At 44.9% G+C, this 15,034-nt stretch overlaps 11 non-coding genes across 11 annotated transcripts; all 11 read left to right on the top strand.

Annotated features, from left to right (window-relative positions):
* Window positions 1-935: 935 nt before the first annotated feature.
* On the top strand, window positions 936-1,126 carry LOC141228924 (U2 spliceosomal RNA). Its single transcript, XR_012295719.1, has one exon. It is a non-coding gene; the product is annotated as a U2 spliceosomal RNA (small nuclear RNA).
* A 1,115-nt stretch (window positions 1,127-2,241) lies between these two features.
* LOC141228913 (U2 spliceosomal RNA) lies at window positions 2,242-2,432 on the top strand. The gene has a single exon (XR_012295708.1). It is a non-coding gene; the product is annotated as a U2 spliceosomal RNA (small nuclear RNA).
* A 1,115-nt stretch (window positions 2,433-3,547) lies between these two features.
* Window positions 3,548-3,738, top strand: LOC141228902 (U2 spliceosomal RNA). Its single transcript, XR_012295697.1, has one exon. It is a non-coding gene; the product is annotated as a U2 spliceosomal RNA (small nuclear RNA).
* Window positions 3,739-4,853: 1,115 nt separating this feature from the next.
* Window positions 4,854-5,044, top strand: LOC141228890 (U2 spliceosomal RNA). The gene has a single exon (XR_012295686.1). It is a non-coding gene; the product is annotated as a U2 spliceosomal RNA (small nuclear RNA).
* Window positions 5,045-6,159: 1,115 nt separating this feature from the next.
* On the top strand, window positions 6,160-6,350 carry LOC141228879 (U2 spliceosomal RNA). Its single transcript, XR_012295675.1, has one exon. It is a non-coding gene; the product is annotated as a U2 spliceosomal RNA (small nuclear RNA).
* A 1,115-nt stretch (window positions 6,351-7,465) lies between these two features.
* On the top strand, window positions 7,466-7,656 carry LOC141228867 (U2 spliceosomal RNA). Its single transcript, XR_012295664.1, has one exon. It is a non-coding gene; the product is annotated as a U2 spliceosomal RNA (small nuclear RNA).
* A 1,112-nt stretch (window positions 7,657-8,768) lies between these two features.
* LOC141228856 (U2 spliceosomal RNA) lies at window positions 8,769-8,959 on the top strand. The gene has a single exon (XR_012295653.1). It is a non-coding gene; the product is annotated as a U2 spliceosomal RNA (small nuclear RNA).
* A 1,115-nt stretch (window positions 8,960-10,074) lies between these two features.
* LOC141228844 (U2 spliceosomal RNA) lies at window positions 10,075-10,265 on the top strand. Its single transcript, XR_012295642.1, has one exon. It is a non-coding gene; the product is annotated as a U2 spliceosomal RNA (small nuclear RNA).
* A 1,115-nt stretch (window positions 10,266-11,380) lies between these two features.
* On the top strand, window positions 11,381-11,571 carry LOC141228832 (U2 spliceosomal RNA). The gene has a single exon (XR_012295631.1). It is a non-coding gene; the product is annotated as a U2 spliceosomal RNA (small nuclear RNA).
* Window positions 11,572-12,686: 1,115 nt separating this feature from the next.
* On the top strand, window positions 12,687-12,877 carry LOC141228820 (U2 spliceosomal RNA). Its single transcript, XR_012295619.1, has one exon. It is a non-coding gene; the product is annotated as a U2 spliceosomal RNA (small nuclear RNA).
* Window positions 12,878-13,992: 1,115 nt separating this feature from the next.
* On the top strand, window positions 13,993-14,183 carry LOC141228809 (U2 spliceosomal RNA). Its single transcript, XR_012295608.1, has one exon. It is a non-coding gene; the product is annotated as a U2 spliceosomal RNA (small nuclear RNA).
* The last annotated feature ends 851 nt before the right edge of the window (window positions 14,184-15,034 follow it).

Genomic DNA, 15,034 nt, shown 5'->3' with positions numbered 1-15,034 from the left:
TGCATTGCATTGCCATGTAATGTGATGCAATGCTATCTTTCTAGCTCTCCCTTTTTACTTCCTTTTGGATAAACAGACATATTAGGCAAGCATTTTGGAGCTTTCACCTAAATAACTACAGGTGGTGAGATAAGCTGCACAATATAATTGACCTTTCAGTATATTGTTGCACACACACCATCTATTTAGCAAATGCCCTTGTTATCAACAGCAGCCTTTTAAACTCACCTGAGCTAACAGGTATGTGCGCTGGTTACTCTGCTGCGCTTAAAATTTCTTTTTTGGTTTGCTACAATGCCTTTTCTGAAACGTTGTCTCCTTCTGCTGGAACACTGACTTCTTTCATTTAATGCCTGCAGACTATAAAAGAGAACCCAACCCAAAAAGTTTGGTTGATTAGTCTGTGGCATTCTGTTAAACTGTTGCTTATGGCGGTCTCTGTGAGCTTCTCAGCGACATTCAGCCAGCCAGGTATCCTGCCTGCAGTAGATGGAATGTGGCAATGGAACGCTGGCTGCGCGTGTCATAATAGGCTCTGAGCCTTTATATACCTGTGCACAGCAGCAGCCACCTTCAGTCTGCTGCTGGACAGCCAGCAGCAGCAGCAGCAGGAGAGGTATGTAATCAGGAGCCCTCCTGCTAAGGGTAGACAGCTGCTCGTTCCACCCCACCCCCCGCCTTAATTGGTTCTCCTCCCTTCCAACGGTGTTGAGGCGGGTGGGAACAGCAGGGGGTGAAGGTGCTGTGTTTAAAGAGGTGGAGTTATGCAGATCTAAAACGCGTGGATTGCAGCAGCAGCAAGCCGAAAAGTGCAGGCATGTAAGGGATCTAGAGGTTGACAACATGTCTTCTTAACGGGAGTCCAGGAGCTCATCTCCACAAATGGACTTTTCAGGATCCTTGGGTGGCTCCGTAGTTTGAAACCAATTCTGGTTATCGCTTCTCGGCCTTTTGGCTAAGATCAAGTGTAGTATCTGTTCTTATCAGTTTAATATCTGATACGTCCCCTATCTGGGGACCATATATTAAATGGATTTTTAGAACAGGGAGATGGAAAAAGAGCTTGCTCTGTCCACTCCACGCATTGACCTGGTATTGCAGTATCTCCAGGACCGGTGCACCCCTTCTTTAATGCAGTTTCTAAAATCAGAAAGAATTGAATTCAATGTTTTTTGTTCATTTTGCTTGTTTGTCGGATTTTGGGATGGACTCTTTGGCTTTGCTTTTCTTCTCCTCATTGGATTTTTCATGTTCAAAGTTGCAGAAGCCAGATTACAAGCTCATTTTGGTTCAACTTCAGCAACTGTGCATTGCATTGCCATGTAATGTGATGCAATGCTATCTTTCTAGCTCTCCCTTTTTACTTCCTTTTGGATAAACAGACATATTAGGCAAGCATTTTGGAGCTTTCACCTAAATAACTACAGGTGGTGAGATAAGCTGCACAATATAATTGACCTTTCAGTATATTGTTGCACACACACCATCTATTTAGCAAATGCCCTTGTTATCAACAGCAGCCTTTTAAACTCACCTGAGCTAACAGGTATGTGCGCTGGTTACTCTGCTGCGCTTAAAATTTCTTTTTTGGTTTGCTACAATGCCTTTTCTGAAACGTTGTCTCCTTCTGCTGGAACACTGACTTCTTTCATTTAATGCCTGCAGACTATAAAAGAGAACCCAACCCAAAAAGTTTGGTTGATTAGTCTGTGGCATTCTGTTAAACTGTTGCTTATGGCGGTCTCTGTCAGCTTCTCAGCGACATTCAGCCAGCCAGGTATCCTGCCTGCAGTAGATGGAATGTGGCAATGGAACGCTGGCTGCGCGTGTCATAATAGGCTCTGAGCCTTTATATACCTGTGCACAGCAGCAGCCACCTTCAGTCTGCTGCTGGACAGCCAGCAGCAGCAGCAGCAGGAGAGGTATGTAATCAGGAGCCCTCCTGCTAAGGGTAGACAGCTGCTCGTTCCACCCCACCCCCCGCCTTAATTGGTTCTCCTCCCTTCCAACGGTGTTGAGGCGGGTGGGAACAGCAGGGGGTGAAGGTGCTGTGTTTAAAGAGGTGGAGTTATGCAGATCTAAAACGCGTGGATTGCAGCAGCAGCAAGCCGAAAAGTGCAGGCATGTAAGGGATCTAGAGGTTGACAACATGTCTTCTTAACGGGAGTCCAGGAGCTCATCTCCACAAATGGACTTTTCAGGATCCTTGGGTGGCTCCGTAGTTTGAAACCAATTCTGGTTATCGCTTCTCGGCCTTTTGGCTAAGATCAAGTGTAGTATCTGTTCTTATCAGTTTAATATCTGATACGTCCCCTATCTGGGGACCATATATTAAATGGATTTTTAGAACAGGGAGATGGAAAAAGAGCTTGCTCTGTCCACTCCACGCATTGACCTGGTATTGCAGTATCTCCAGGACCGGTGCACCCCTTCTTTAATGCAGTTTCTAAAATCAGAAAGAATTGAATTCAATGTTTTTTGTTCATTTTGCTTGTTTGTCGGATTTTGGGATGGACTCTTTGGCTTTGCTTTTCTTCTCCTCATTGGATTTTTCATGTTCAAAGTTGCAGAAGCCAGATTACAAGCTCATTTTGGTTCAACTTCAGCAACTGTGCATTGCATTGCCATGTAATGTGATGCAATGCTATCTTTCTAGCTCTCCCTTTTTACTTCCTTTTGGATAAACAGACATATTAGGCAAGCATTTTGGAGCTTTCACCTAAATAACTACAGGTGGTGAGATAAGCTGCACAATATAATTGACCTTTCAGTATATTGTTGCACACACACCATCTATTTAGCAAATGCCCTTGTTATCAACAGCAGCCTTTTAAACTCACCTGAGCTAACAGGTATGTGCGCTGGTTACTCTGCTGCGCTTAAAATTTCTTTTTTGGTTTGCTACAATGCCTTTTCTGAAACGTTGTCTCCTTCTGCTGGAACACTGACTTCTTTCATTTAATGCCTGCAGACTATAAAAGAGAACCCAACCCAAAAAGTTTGGTTGATTAGTCTGTGGCATTCTGTTAAACTGTTGCTTATGGCGGTCTCTGTGAGCTTCTCAGCGACATTCAGCCAGCCAGGTATCCTGCCTGCAGTAGATGGAATGTGGCAATGGAACGCTGGCTGCGCGTGTCATAATAGGCTCTGAGCCTTTATATACCTGTGCACAGCAGCAGCCACCTTCAGTCTGCTGCTGGACAGCCAGCAGCAGCAGCAGCAGGAGAGGTATGTAATCAGGAGCCCTCCTGCTAAGGGTAGACAGCTGCTCGTTCCACCCCACCCCCCGCCTTAATTGGTTCTCCTCCCTTCCAACGGTGTTGAGGCGGGTGGGAACAGCAGGGGGTGAAGGTGCTGTGTTTAAAGAGGTGGAGTTATGCAGATCTAAAACGCGTGGATTGCAGCAGCAGCAAGCCGAAAAGTGCAGGCATGTAAGGGATCTAGAGGTTGACAACATGTCTTCTTAACGGGAGTCCAGGAGCTCATCTCCACAAATGGACTTTTCAGGATCCTTGGGTGGCTCCGTAGTTTGAAACCAATTCTGGTTATCGCTTCTCGGCCTTTTGGCTAAGATCAAGTGTAGTATCTGTTCTTATCAGTTTAATATCTGATACGTCCCCTATCTGGGGACCATATATTAAATGGATTTTTAGAACAGGGAGATGGAAAAAGAGCTTGCTCTGTCCACTCCACGCATTGACCTGGTATTGCAGTATCTCCAGGACCGGTGCACCCCTTCTTTAATGCAGTTTCTAAAATCAGAAAGAATTGAATTCAATGTTTTTTGTTCATTTTGCTTGCTTGTCGGATTTTGGGATGGACTCTTTGGCTTTGCTTTTCTTCTCCTCATTGGATTTTTCATGTTCAAAGTTGCAGAAGCCAGATTACAAGCTCATTTTGGTTCAACTTCAGCAACTGTGCATTGCATTGCCATGTAATGTGATGCAATGCTATCTTTCTAGCTCTCCCTTTTTACTTCCTTTTGGATAAACAGACATATTAGGCAAGCATTTTGGAGCTTTCACCTAAATAACTACAGGTGGTGAGATAAGCTGCACAATATAATTGACCTTTCAGTATATTGTTGCACACACACCATCTATTTAGCAAATGCCCTTGTTATCAACAGCAGCCTTTTAAACTCACCTGAGCTAACAGGTATGTGCGCTGGTTACTCTGCTGCGCTTAATATTTCTTTTTTGGTTTGCTACAATGCCTTTTCTGAAACGTTGTCTCCTTCTGCTGGAACACTGACTTCTTTCATTTAATGCCTGCAGACTATAAAAGAGAAGCCAACCCAAAAAGTTTGGTTGATTAGTCTGTGGCATTCTGTTAAACTGTTGCTTATGGCGGTCTCTGTGAGCTTCTCAGCGACATTAAGCCAGCCAGGTATCCTGCCTGCAGTAGATGGAATGTGGCATTGGAACGCTGGCTGCGCGTGTCATAATAGGCTCTGAGCCTTTATATACCTGTGCACAGCAGCAGCCACCTTCAGTCTGCTGCTGGACAGCCAGCAGCAGCAGCAGCAGGAGAGGTATGTAATCAGGAGCCCTCCTGCTAAGGGTAGACAGCTGCTCGTTCCACCCCACCCCCCGCCTTAATTGGTTCTCCTCCCTTCCAACGGTGTTGAGGCGGGTGGGAACAGCAGGGGGTGAAGGTGCTGTGTTTAAAGAGGTGGAGTTATGCAGATCTAAAATGCGTGGATTGCAGCAGCAGCAAGCCGAAAAGTGCAGGCATGTAAGGGATCTAGAGGTTGACAACATGTCTTCTTAAAGGGAGTCCAGGAGCTCATCTCCACAAATGGACTTTTCAGGATCCTTGGGTGGCTCCGTAGTTTGAAACCAATTCTGGTTATCGCTTCTCGGCCTTTTGGCTAAGATCAAGTGTAGTATCTGTTCTTATCAGTTTAATATCTGATACGTCCCCTATCTGGGGACCATATATTAAATGGATTTTTAGAACAGGGAGATGGAAAAAGAGCTTGCTCTGTCCACTCCACGCATTGACCTGGTATTGCAGTATCTCCAGGACCGGTGCACCCCTTCTTTAATGCAGTTTCTAAAATCAGAAAGAATTGAATTCAATGTTTTTTGTTCATTTTGCTTGTTTGTCGGATTTTGGGATGGACTCTTTGGCTTTGCTTTTCTTCTCCTCATTGGATTTTTCATGTTCAAAGTTGCAGAAGCCAGATTACAAGCTCATTTTGGTTCAACTTCAGCAACTGTGCATTGCATTGCCATGTAATGTGATGCAATGCTATCTTTCTAGCTCTCCCTTTTTACTTCCTTTTGGATAAACAGACATATTAGGCAAGCATTTTGGAGCTTTCACCTAAATAACTACAGGTGGTGAGATAAGCTGCACAATATAATTGACCTTTCAGTATATTGTTGCACACACACCATCTATTTAGCAAATGCCCTTGTTATCAACAGCAGCCTTTTAAACTCACCTGAGCTAACAGGTATGTGCGCTGGTTACTCTGCTGCGCTTAAAATTTCTTTTTTGGTTTGCTACAATGCCTTTTCTGAAACGTTGTCTCCTTCTGCTGGAACACTGACTTCTTTCATTTAATGCCTGCAGACTATAAAAGAGAACCCAACCCAAAAAGTTTGGTTGATTAGTCTGTGGCATTCTGTTAAACTGTTGCTTATGGCGGTCTCTGTGAGCTTCTCAGCGACATTCAGCCAGCCAGGTATCCTGCCTGCAGTAGATGGAATGTGGCAATGGAACGCTGGCTGCGCGTGTCATAATAGGCTCTGAGCCTTTATATACCTGTGCACAGCAGCAGCCACCTTCAGTCTGCTGCTGGACAGCCAGCAGCAGCAGCAGCAGGAGAGGTATGTAATCAGGAGCCCTCCTGCTAAGGGTAGACAGCTGCTCGTTCCACCCCACCCCCCGCCTTAATTGGTTCTCCTCCCTTCCAACGGTGTTGAGGCGGGTGGGAACAGCAGGGGGTGAAGGTGCTGTGTTTAAAGAGGTGGAGTTATGCAGATCTAAAACGCGTGGATTGCAGCAGCAGCAAGCCGAAAAGTGCAGGCATGTAAGGGATCTAGAGGTTGACAACATGTCTTCTTAACGGGAGTCCAGGAGCTCATCTCCACAAATGGACTTTTCAGGATCCTTGGGTGGCTCCGTAGTTTGAAACCAATTCTGGTTATCGCTTCTCGGCCTTTTGGCTAAGATCAAGTGTAGTATCTGTTCTTATCAGTTTAATATCTGATACGTCCCCTATCTGGGGACCATATATTAAATGGATTTTTAGAACAGGGAGATGGAAAAAGAGCTTGCTCTGTCCACTCCACGCATTGACCTGGTATTGCAGTATCTCCAGGACCGGTGCACCCCTTCTTTAATGCAGTTTCTAAAATCAGAAAGAATTGAATTCAATGTTTTTTGTTCATTTTGCTTGTTTGTCGGATTTTGGGATGGACTCTTTGGCTTTGCTTTTCTTCTCCTCATTGGATTTTTCATGTTCAAAGTTGCAGAAGCCAGATTACAAGCTCATTTTGGTTCAACTTCAGCAACTGTGCATTGCATTGCCATGTAATGTGATGCAATGCTATCTTTCTAGCTCTCCCTTTTTACTTCCTTTTGGATAAACAGACATATTAGGCAAGCATTTTGGAGCTTTCACCTAAATAACTACAGGTGGTGAGATAAGCTGCACAATATAATTGACCTTTCAGTATATTGTTGCACACACACCATCTATTTAGCAAATGCCCTTGTTATCAACAGCAGCCTTTTAAACTCACTTGAGCTAACAGGTATGTGCGCTGGTTACTCTGCTGCGCTTAAAATTTCTTTTTTGGTTTGCTACAATGCCTTTTCTGAAACGTTGTCTCCTTCTGCTGGAACACTGACTTCTTTCATTTAATGCCTGCAGACTATAAAAGAGAACCCAACCCAAAAAGTTTGGTTGATTAGTCTGTGGCATTCTGTTAAACTGTTGCTTATGGCGGTCTCTGTGAGCTTCTCAGCGACATTCAGCCAGCCAGGTATCCTGCCTGCAGTAGATGGAATGTGGCAATGGAACGCTGGCTGCGCGTGTCATAATAGGCTCTGAGCCTTTATATACCTGTGCACAGCAGCAGCCACCTTCAGTCTGCTGCTGGACAGCCAGCAGCAGCAGCAGCAGGAGAGGTATGTAATCAGGAGCCCTCCTGCTAAGGGTAGACAGCTGCTCGTTCCACCCCACCCCCCGCCTTAATTGGTTCTCCTCCCTTCCAACGGTGTTGAGGCGGGTGGGAACAGCAGGGGGTGAAGGTGCTGTGTTTAAAGAGGTGGAGTTATGCAGATCTAAAACGCGTGGATTGCAGCAGCAGCAAGCCGAAAAGTGCAGGCATGTAAGGGATCTAGAGGTTGACAACATGTCTTCTTAACGGGAGTCCAGGAGCTCATCTCCACAAATGGACTTTTCAGGATCCTTGAGTGGCTCCGTAGTTTGAAACCAATTCTGGTTATCGCTTCTCGGCCTTTTGGCTAAGATCAAGTGTAGTATCTGTTCTTATCAGTTTAATATCTGATACGTCCCCTATCTGGGGACCATATATTAAATGGATTTTTAGAACAGGGAGATGGAAAAAGAGCTTGCTCTGTCCACTCCACGCATTGACCTGGTATTGCAGTATCTCCAGGACCGGTGCACCCCTTCTTTAATGCAGTTTCTAAAATCAGAAAGAATTGAATTCAATGTTTTTTGTTCATTTTGCTTGTTTGTCGGATTTGGGGATGGACTCTTTGGCTTTGCTTTTCTTCTCCTCATTGGATTTTTCATGTTCAAAGTTGCAGAAGCCAGATTACAAGCTCATTTTGGTTCAACTTCAGCAACTGTGCATTGCATTGCCATGTAATGTGATGCAATGCTATCTTTCTAGCTCTCCCTTTTTACTTCCTTTTGGATAAACAGACATATTAGGCAAGCATTTTGGAGCTTTCACCTAAATAACTACAGGTGGTGAGATAAGCTGCACAATATAATTGACCTTTCAGTATATTGTTGCACACACACCATCTATTTAGCAAATGCCCTTGTTATCAACAGCAGCCTTTTAAACTCACCTGAGCTAACAGGTATGTGCGCTGGTTACTCTGCTGCGCTTAAAATTTCTTTTTTGGTTTGCTACAATGCCTTTTCTGAAACGTTGTCTCCTTCTGCTGGAACACTGACTCCTTTCATTTAATGCCTGCAGACTATAAAAGAGAACCCAACCCAAAAAGTTTGGTTGATTAGTCTGTGGCATTCTGTTAAACTGTTGCTTATGGCGGTCTCTGTGAGCTTCTCAGCGACATTCAGCCAGCCAGGTATCCTGCCTGCAGTAGATGGAATGTGGCAATGGAACGCTGGCTGCGCGTGTCATAATAGGCTCTGAGCCTTTATATACCTGTGCACAGCAGCAGCCACCTTCAGTCTGCTGCTGGACAGCCAGCAGCAGCAGCAGGAGAGGTATGTAATCAGGAGCCCTCCTGCTAAGGGTAGACAGCTGCTCGTTCCACCCCACCCCCCGCCTTAATTGGTTCTCCTCCCTTCCAACGGTGTTGAGGCGGGTGGGGATAGCAGGGGGTGAAGGTGCTGTGTTTAAAGAGGTGGAGTTATGCAGATCTAAAACGCGTGGATTGCAGCAGCAGCAAGCCGAAAAGTGCAGGCATGTAAGGGATCTAGAGGTTGACAACATGTCTTCTTAACGGGAGTCCAGGAGCTCATCTCCACAAATGGACTTTTCAGGATCCTTGGGTGGCTCCGTAGTTTGAAACCAATTCTGGTTATCGCTTCTCGGCCTTTTGGCTAAGATCAAGTGTAGTATCTGTTCTTATCAGTTTAATATCTGATACGTCCCCTATCTGGGGACCATATATTAAATGGATTTTTAGAACAGGGAGATGGAAAAAGAGCTTGCTCTGTCCACTCCACGCATTGACCTGGTATTGCAGTATCTCCAGGACCGGTGCACCCCTTCTTTAATGCAGTTTCTAAAATCAGAAAGAATTGAATTCAATGTTTTTTGTTCATTTTGCTTGTTTGTCGGATTTTGGGATGGACTCTTTGGCTTTGTTTTTCTTCTCCTCATTGGATTTTTCATGTTCAAAGTTGCAGAAGCCAGATTACAAGCTCATTTTGGTTCAACTTCAGCAACTGTGCATTGCATTGCCATGTAATGTGATGCAATGCTATCTTTCTAGCTCTCCCTTTTTACTTCCTTTTGGATAAACAGACATATTAGGCAAGCATTTTGGAGCTTTCACCTAAATAACTACAGGTGGTGAGATAAGCTGCACAATATAATTGACCTTTCAGTATATTGTTGCACACACACCATCTATTTAGCAAATGCCCTTGTTATCAACAGCAGCCTTTTAAACTCACCTGAGCTAACAGGTATGTGCGCTGGTTACTCTGCTGCGCTTAAAATTTCTTTTTTGGTTTGCTACAATGCCTTTTCTGAAACGTTGTCTCCTTCTGCTGGAACACTGACTTCTTTCATTTAATGCCTGCAGACTATAAAAGAGAACCCAACCCAAAAAGTTTGGTTGATTAGTCTGTGGCATTCTGTTAAACTGTTGCTTATGGCGGTCTCTGTGAGCTTCTCAGCGACATTCAGCCAGCCAGGTATCCTGCCTGCAGTAGATGGAATGTGGCAATGGAACGCTGGCTGCGCGTGTCATAATAGGCTCTGAGCCTTTATATACCTGTGCACAGCAGCAGCCACCTTCAGTCTGCTGCTGGACAGCCAGCAGCAGCAGCAGCAGGAGAGGTATGTAATCAGGAGCCCTCCTGCTAAGGGTAGACAGCTGCTCGTTCCACCCCACCCCCCGCCTTAATTGGTTCTCCTCCCTTCCAACGGTGTTGAGGCGGGTGGGAACAGCAGGGGGTGAAGGTGCTGTGTTTAAAGAGGTGGAGTTATGCAGATCTAAAACGCGTGGATTGCAGCATCAGCAAGCCGAAAAGTGCAGGCATGTAAGGGATCTAGAGGTTGACAACATGTCTTCTTAACGGGAGTCCAGGAGCTCATCTCCACAAATGGACTTTTCAGGATCCTTGGGTGGCTCCGTAGTTTGAAACCAATTCTGGTTATCGCTTCTCGGCCTTTTGGCTAAGATCAAGTGTAGTATCTGTTCTTATCAGTTTAATATCTGATACGTCCCCTATCTGGGGACCATATATTAAATGGATTTTTAGAACAGGGAGATGGAAAAAGAGCTTGCTCTGTCCACTCCACGCATTGACCTGGTATTGCAGTATCTCCAGGACCGGTGCACCCCTTCTTTAATGCAGTTTCTAAAATCAGAAAGAATTGAATTCAATGTTTTTTGTTCATTTTGCTTGTTTGTCGGATTTTGGGATGGACTCTTTGGCTTTGTTTTTCTTCTCCTCATTGGATTTTTCATGTTCAAAGTTGCAGAAGCCAGATTACAAGCTCATTTTGGTTCAACTTCAGCAACTGTGTATTGCATTGCCATGTAATGTGATGCAATGCTATCTTTCTAGCTCTCCCTTTTTACTTCCTTTTGGATAAACAGACATATTAGGCAAGCATTTTGGAGCTTTCACCTAAATAACTACAGGTGGTGAGATAAGCTGCACAATATAATTGACCTTTCAGTATATTGTTGCACACACACCATCTATTTAGCAAATGCCCTTGTTATCAACAGCAGCCTTTTAAACTCACCTGAGCTAACAGGTATGTGCGCTGGTTACTCTGCTGCGCTTAAAATTTCTTTTTTGGTTTGCTACAATGCCTTTTCTGAAACGTTGTCTCCTTCTGCTGGAACACTGACTTTTTTCATTTAATGCCTGCAGACTATAAAAGAGAACCCAACCCAAAAAGTTTGGTTGATTAGTCTGTGGCATTCTGTTAAACTGTTGCTTATGGCGGTCTCTGTGAGCTTCTCAGCGACATTCAGCCAGCCAGGTATCCTGCCTGCAGTAGATGGAATGTGGCAATGGAACGCTGGCTGCGCGTGTCATAATAGGCTCTGAGCCTTTATATACCTGTGCACAGCAGCAGCCACCTTCAGTCTGCTGCTGGACAGCCAGCAGCAGCAGCAGCAGGAGAGGTATGTAACCAGGAGCCCTCCTGCTAAGGGTAGACAGCTGCTCGTTCCACCCCACCCCCCGCCTTAATTGGTTCTCCTCCCTTCCAACGGTGTTGAGGCGGGTGGGAACAGCAGGGGGTGAAGGTGCTGTGTTTAAAGAGGTGGAGTTATGCAGATCTAAAACGCGTGGATTGCAGCATCAGCAAGCCGAAAAGTGCAGGCATGTAAGGGATCTAGAGGTTGACAACATGTCTTCTTAACGGGAGTCCAGGAGCTCATCTCCACAAATGGACTTTTCAGGATCCTTGGGTGGCTCCGTAGTTTGAAACCAATTCTGGTTATCGCTTCTCGGCCTTTTGGCTAAGATCAAGTGTAGTATCTGTTCTTATCAGTTTAATATCTGATACGTCCCCTATCTGGGGACCATATATTAAATGGATTTTTAGAACAGGGAGATGGAAAAAGAGCTTGCTCTGTCCACTCCACGCATTGACCTGGTATTGCAGTATCTCCAGGACCGGTGCACCCCTTCTTTAATGCAGTTTCTAAAATCAGAAAGAATTGAATTCAATGTTTTTTGTTCATTTTGCTTGTTTGTCGGATTTTGGGATGGACTCTTTGGCTTTGCTTTTCTTCTCCTCATTGGATTTTTCATGTTCAAAGTTGCAGAAGCCAGATTACAAGCTCATTTTGGTTCAACTTCAGCAACTGTGCATTGCATTGCCATGTAATGTGATGCAATGCTATCTTTCTAGCTCTCCCTTTTTACTTCCTTTTGGATAAACAGACATATTAGGCAAGCATTTTGGAGCTTTCACCTAAATAACTACAGGTGGTGAGATAAGCTGCACAATATAATTGACCTTTCAGTATATTGTTGCACACACACCATCTATTTAGCAAATGCCCTTGTTATCAACAGCAGCCTTTTAAACTCACCTGAGCTAACAGGTATGTGCGCTGGTTACTCTGCTGCGCTTAAAATTTCTTTTTTGGTTTGCTACAATGCCTTTTCTGAAACGTTGTCTCCTTCTGCTGGAACACTGACTTCTTTCATTTAATGCCTGCAGACTATAAAAGAGAACCCAACCCAAAAAGTTTGGTTGATTAGTCTGTGGCATTCTGTTAAACTGTTGCTTATGGCGGTCTCTGTGAGCTTCTCAGCGACATTCAGCCAGCCAGGTATCCTGCCTGCAGTAGATGGAATGTGGCAATGGAACGCTGGCTGCGCGTGTCATAATAGGCTCTGAGCCTTTATATACCTGTGCACAGCAGCAGCCACCTTCAGTCTGCTGCTGGACAGCCAGCAGCAGCAGCAGCAGGAGAGGTATGTAATCAGGAGCCCTCCTGCTAAGGGTAGACAGCTGCTCGTTCCACCCCACCCCCCGCCTTAATTGGTTCTCCTCCCTTCCAACGGTGTTGAGGCGGGTGGGAACAGCAGGGGGTGAAGGTGCTGTGTTTAAAGAGGTGGAGTTATGCAGATCTAAAACGCGTGGATTGCAGCAGCAGCAAGCCGAAAAGTGCAGGCATGTAAGGGATCTAGAGGTTGACAACATGTCTTCTTAACGGGAGTCCAGGAGCTCATCTCCACAAATGGACTTTTCAGGATCCTTGGGTGGCTCCGTAGTTTGAAACCAATTCTGGTTATCGCTTCTCGGCCTTTTGGCTAAGATCAAGTGTAGTATCTGTTCTTATCAGTTTAATATCTGATACGTCCCCTATCTGGGGACCATATATTAAATGGATTTTTAGAACAGGGAGATGGAAAAAGAGCTTGCTCTGTCCACTCCACGCATTGACCTGGTATTGCAGTATCTCCAGGACCGGTGCACCCCTTCTTTAATGCAGTTTCTAAAATCAGAAAGAATTGAATTCAATGTTTTTTGTTCATTTTGCTTGTTTGTCGGATTTTGGGATGGACTCTTTGGCTTTGCTTTTCTTCTCCTCATTGGATTTTTCATGTTCAAAGTTGCAGAAGCCAGATTACAAGCTCATTTTGGTTCAACTTCAGCAACTGTGCATTGCATTGCCATGTAATGTGATGCAATGCTATCTTTCTAGCTCTCCCTTTTTACTTCCTTTTGGATAAACAGACATATTAGGCAAGCATTTTGGAGCTTTCACCTAAATAACTACAGGTGGTGAGATAAGCTGCACAATATAATTGACCTTTCAGTATATTGTTGCACACACACCATCTATTTAGCAAATGCCCTTGTTATCAACAGCAGCCTTTTAAACTCACCTGAGCTAACAGGTATGTGCGCTGGTTACTCTGCTGCGCTTAAAATTTCTTTTTTGGTTTGCTACAATGCCTTTTCTGAAACGTTGTCTCCTTCTGCTGGAACACTGACTTCTTTCATTTAATGCCTGCAGACTATAAAAGAGAACCCAACCCAAAAAGTTTGGTTGATTAGTCTGTGGCATTCTGTTAAACTGTTGCTTATGGCGGTCTCTGTGAGCTTCTCAGCGACATTCAGCCAGCCAGGTATCCTGCCTGCAGTAGATGGAATGTGGCAATGGAACGCTGGCTGCGCGTGTCATAATAGGCTCTGAGCCTTTATATACCTGTGCACAGCAGCAGCCACCTTCAGTCTGCTGCTGGACAGCCAGCAGCAGCAGCAGCAGGAGAGGTATGTAATCAGGAGCCCTCCTGCTAAGGGTAGACAGCTGCTCGTTCCACCCCACCCCCCGCCTTAATTGGTTCTCCTCCCTTCCAACGGTGTTGAGGCGGGTGGGGATAGCAGGGGGTGAAGGTGCTGTGTTTAAAGAGGTGGAGTTATGCAGATCTAAAACGCGTGGATTGCAGCAGCAGCAAGCCGAAAAGTGCAGGCATGTAAGGGATCTAGAGGTTGACAACATGTCTTCTTAACGGGAGTCCAGGAGCTCATCTCCACAAATGGACTTTTCAGGATCCTTGGGTGGCTCCGTAGTTTGAAACCAATTCTGGTTATCGCTTCTCGGCCTTTTGGCTAAGATCAAGTGTAGTATCTGTTCTTATCAGTTTAATATCTGATACGTCCCCTATCTGGGGACCATATATTAAATGGATTTTTAGAACAGGGAGATGGAAAAAGAGCTTGCTCTGTCCACTCCACGCATTGACCTGGTATTGCAGTATCTCCAGGACCGGTGCACCCCTTCTTTAATGCAGTTTCTAAAATCAGAAAGAATTGAATTCAATGTTTTTTGTTCATTTTGCTTGTTTGTCGGATTTTGGGATGGACTCTTTGGCTTTGTTTTTCTTCTCCTCATTGGATTTTTCATGTTCAAAGTTGCAGAAGCCAGATTACAAGCTCATTTTGGTTCAACTTCAGCAACTGTGCATTGCATTGCCATGTAATGTGATGCAATGCTATCTTTCTAGCTCTCCCTTTTTACTTCCTTTTGGATAAACAGACATATTAGGCAAGCATTTTGGAGCTTTCACCTAAATAACTACAGGTGGTGAGATAAGCTGCACAATATAATTGACCTTTCAGTATATTGTTGCACACACACCATCTATTTAGCAAATGCCCTTGTTATCAACAGCAGCCTTTTAAACTCACCTGAGCTAACAGGTATGTGCGCTGGTTACTCTGCTGCGCTTAAAATTTCTTTTTTGGTTTGCTACAATGCCTTTTCTGAAACGTTGTCTCCTTCTGCTGGAACACTGACTTCTTTCATTTAATGCCTGCAGACTATAAAAGAGAACCCAACCCAAAAAGTTTGGTTGATTAGTCTGTGGCATTCTGTTAAACTGTTGCTTATGGCGGTCTCTGTGAGCTTCTCAGCGACATTCAGCCAGCCAGGTATCCTGCCTGCAGTAGATGGAATGTGGCAATGGAACGCTGGCTGCGCGTGTCATAATAGGCTCTGAGCCTTTATATACCTGTGCACAGCAGCAGCCACCTTCAGTCTGCTGCTGGACAGCCAGCAGCAGCAGCAGCAGGAGAGGTATGTAATCAGGAGCCCTCCTGCTAAGGGTAGACAGCTGCTCGTTCCACCCCAC

Source organism: Phyllobates terribilis, unplaced genomic scaffold, assembly GCF_046119375.1.
Source record: "Phyllobates terribilis strain yellow unplaced genomic scaffold, ASM4611937v1 Scaffold_437__1_contigs__length_1545540, whole genome shotgun sequence".
NCBI lineage: Eukaryota > Metazoa > Chordata > Amphibia > Anura > Dendrobatidae > Phyllobates > Phyllobates terribilis.
Note: the sequence above shows the minus strand (reverse complement) of the source record. Positions and strands in the feature narration are given on the sequence as shown.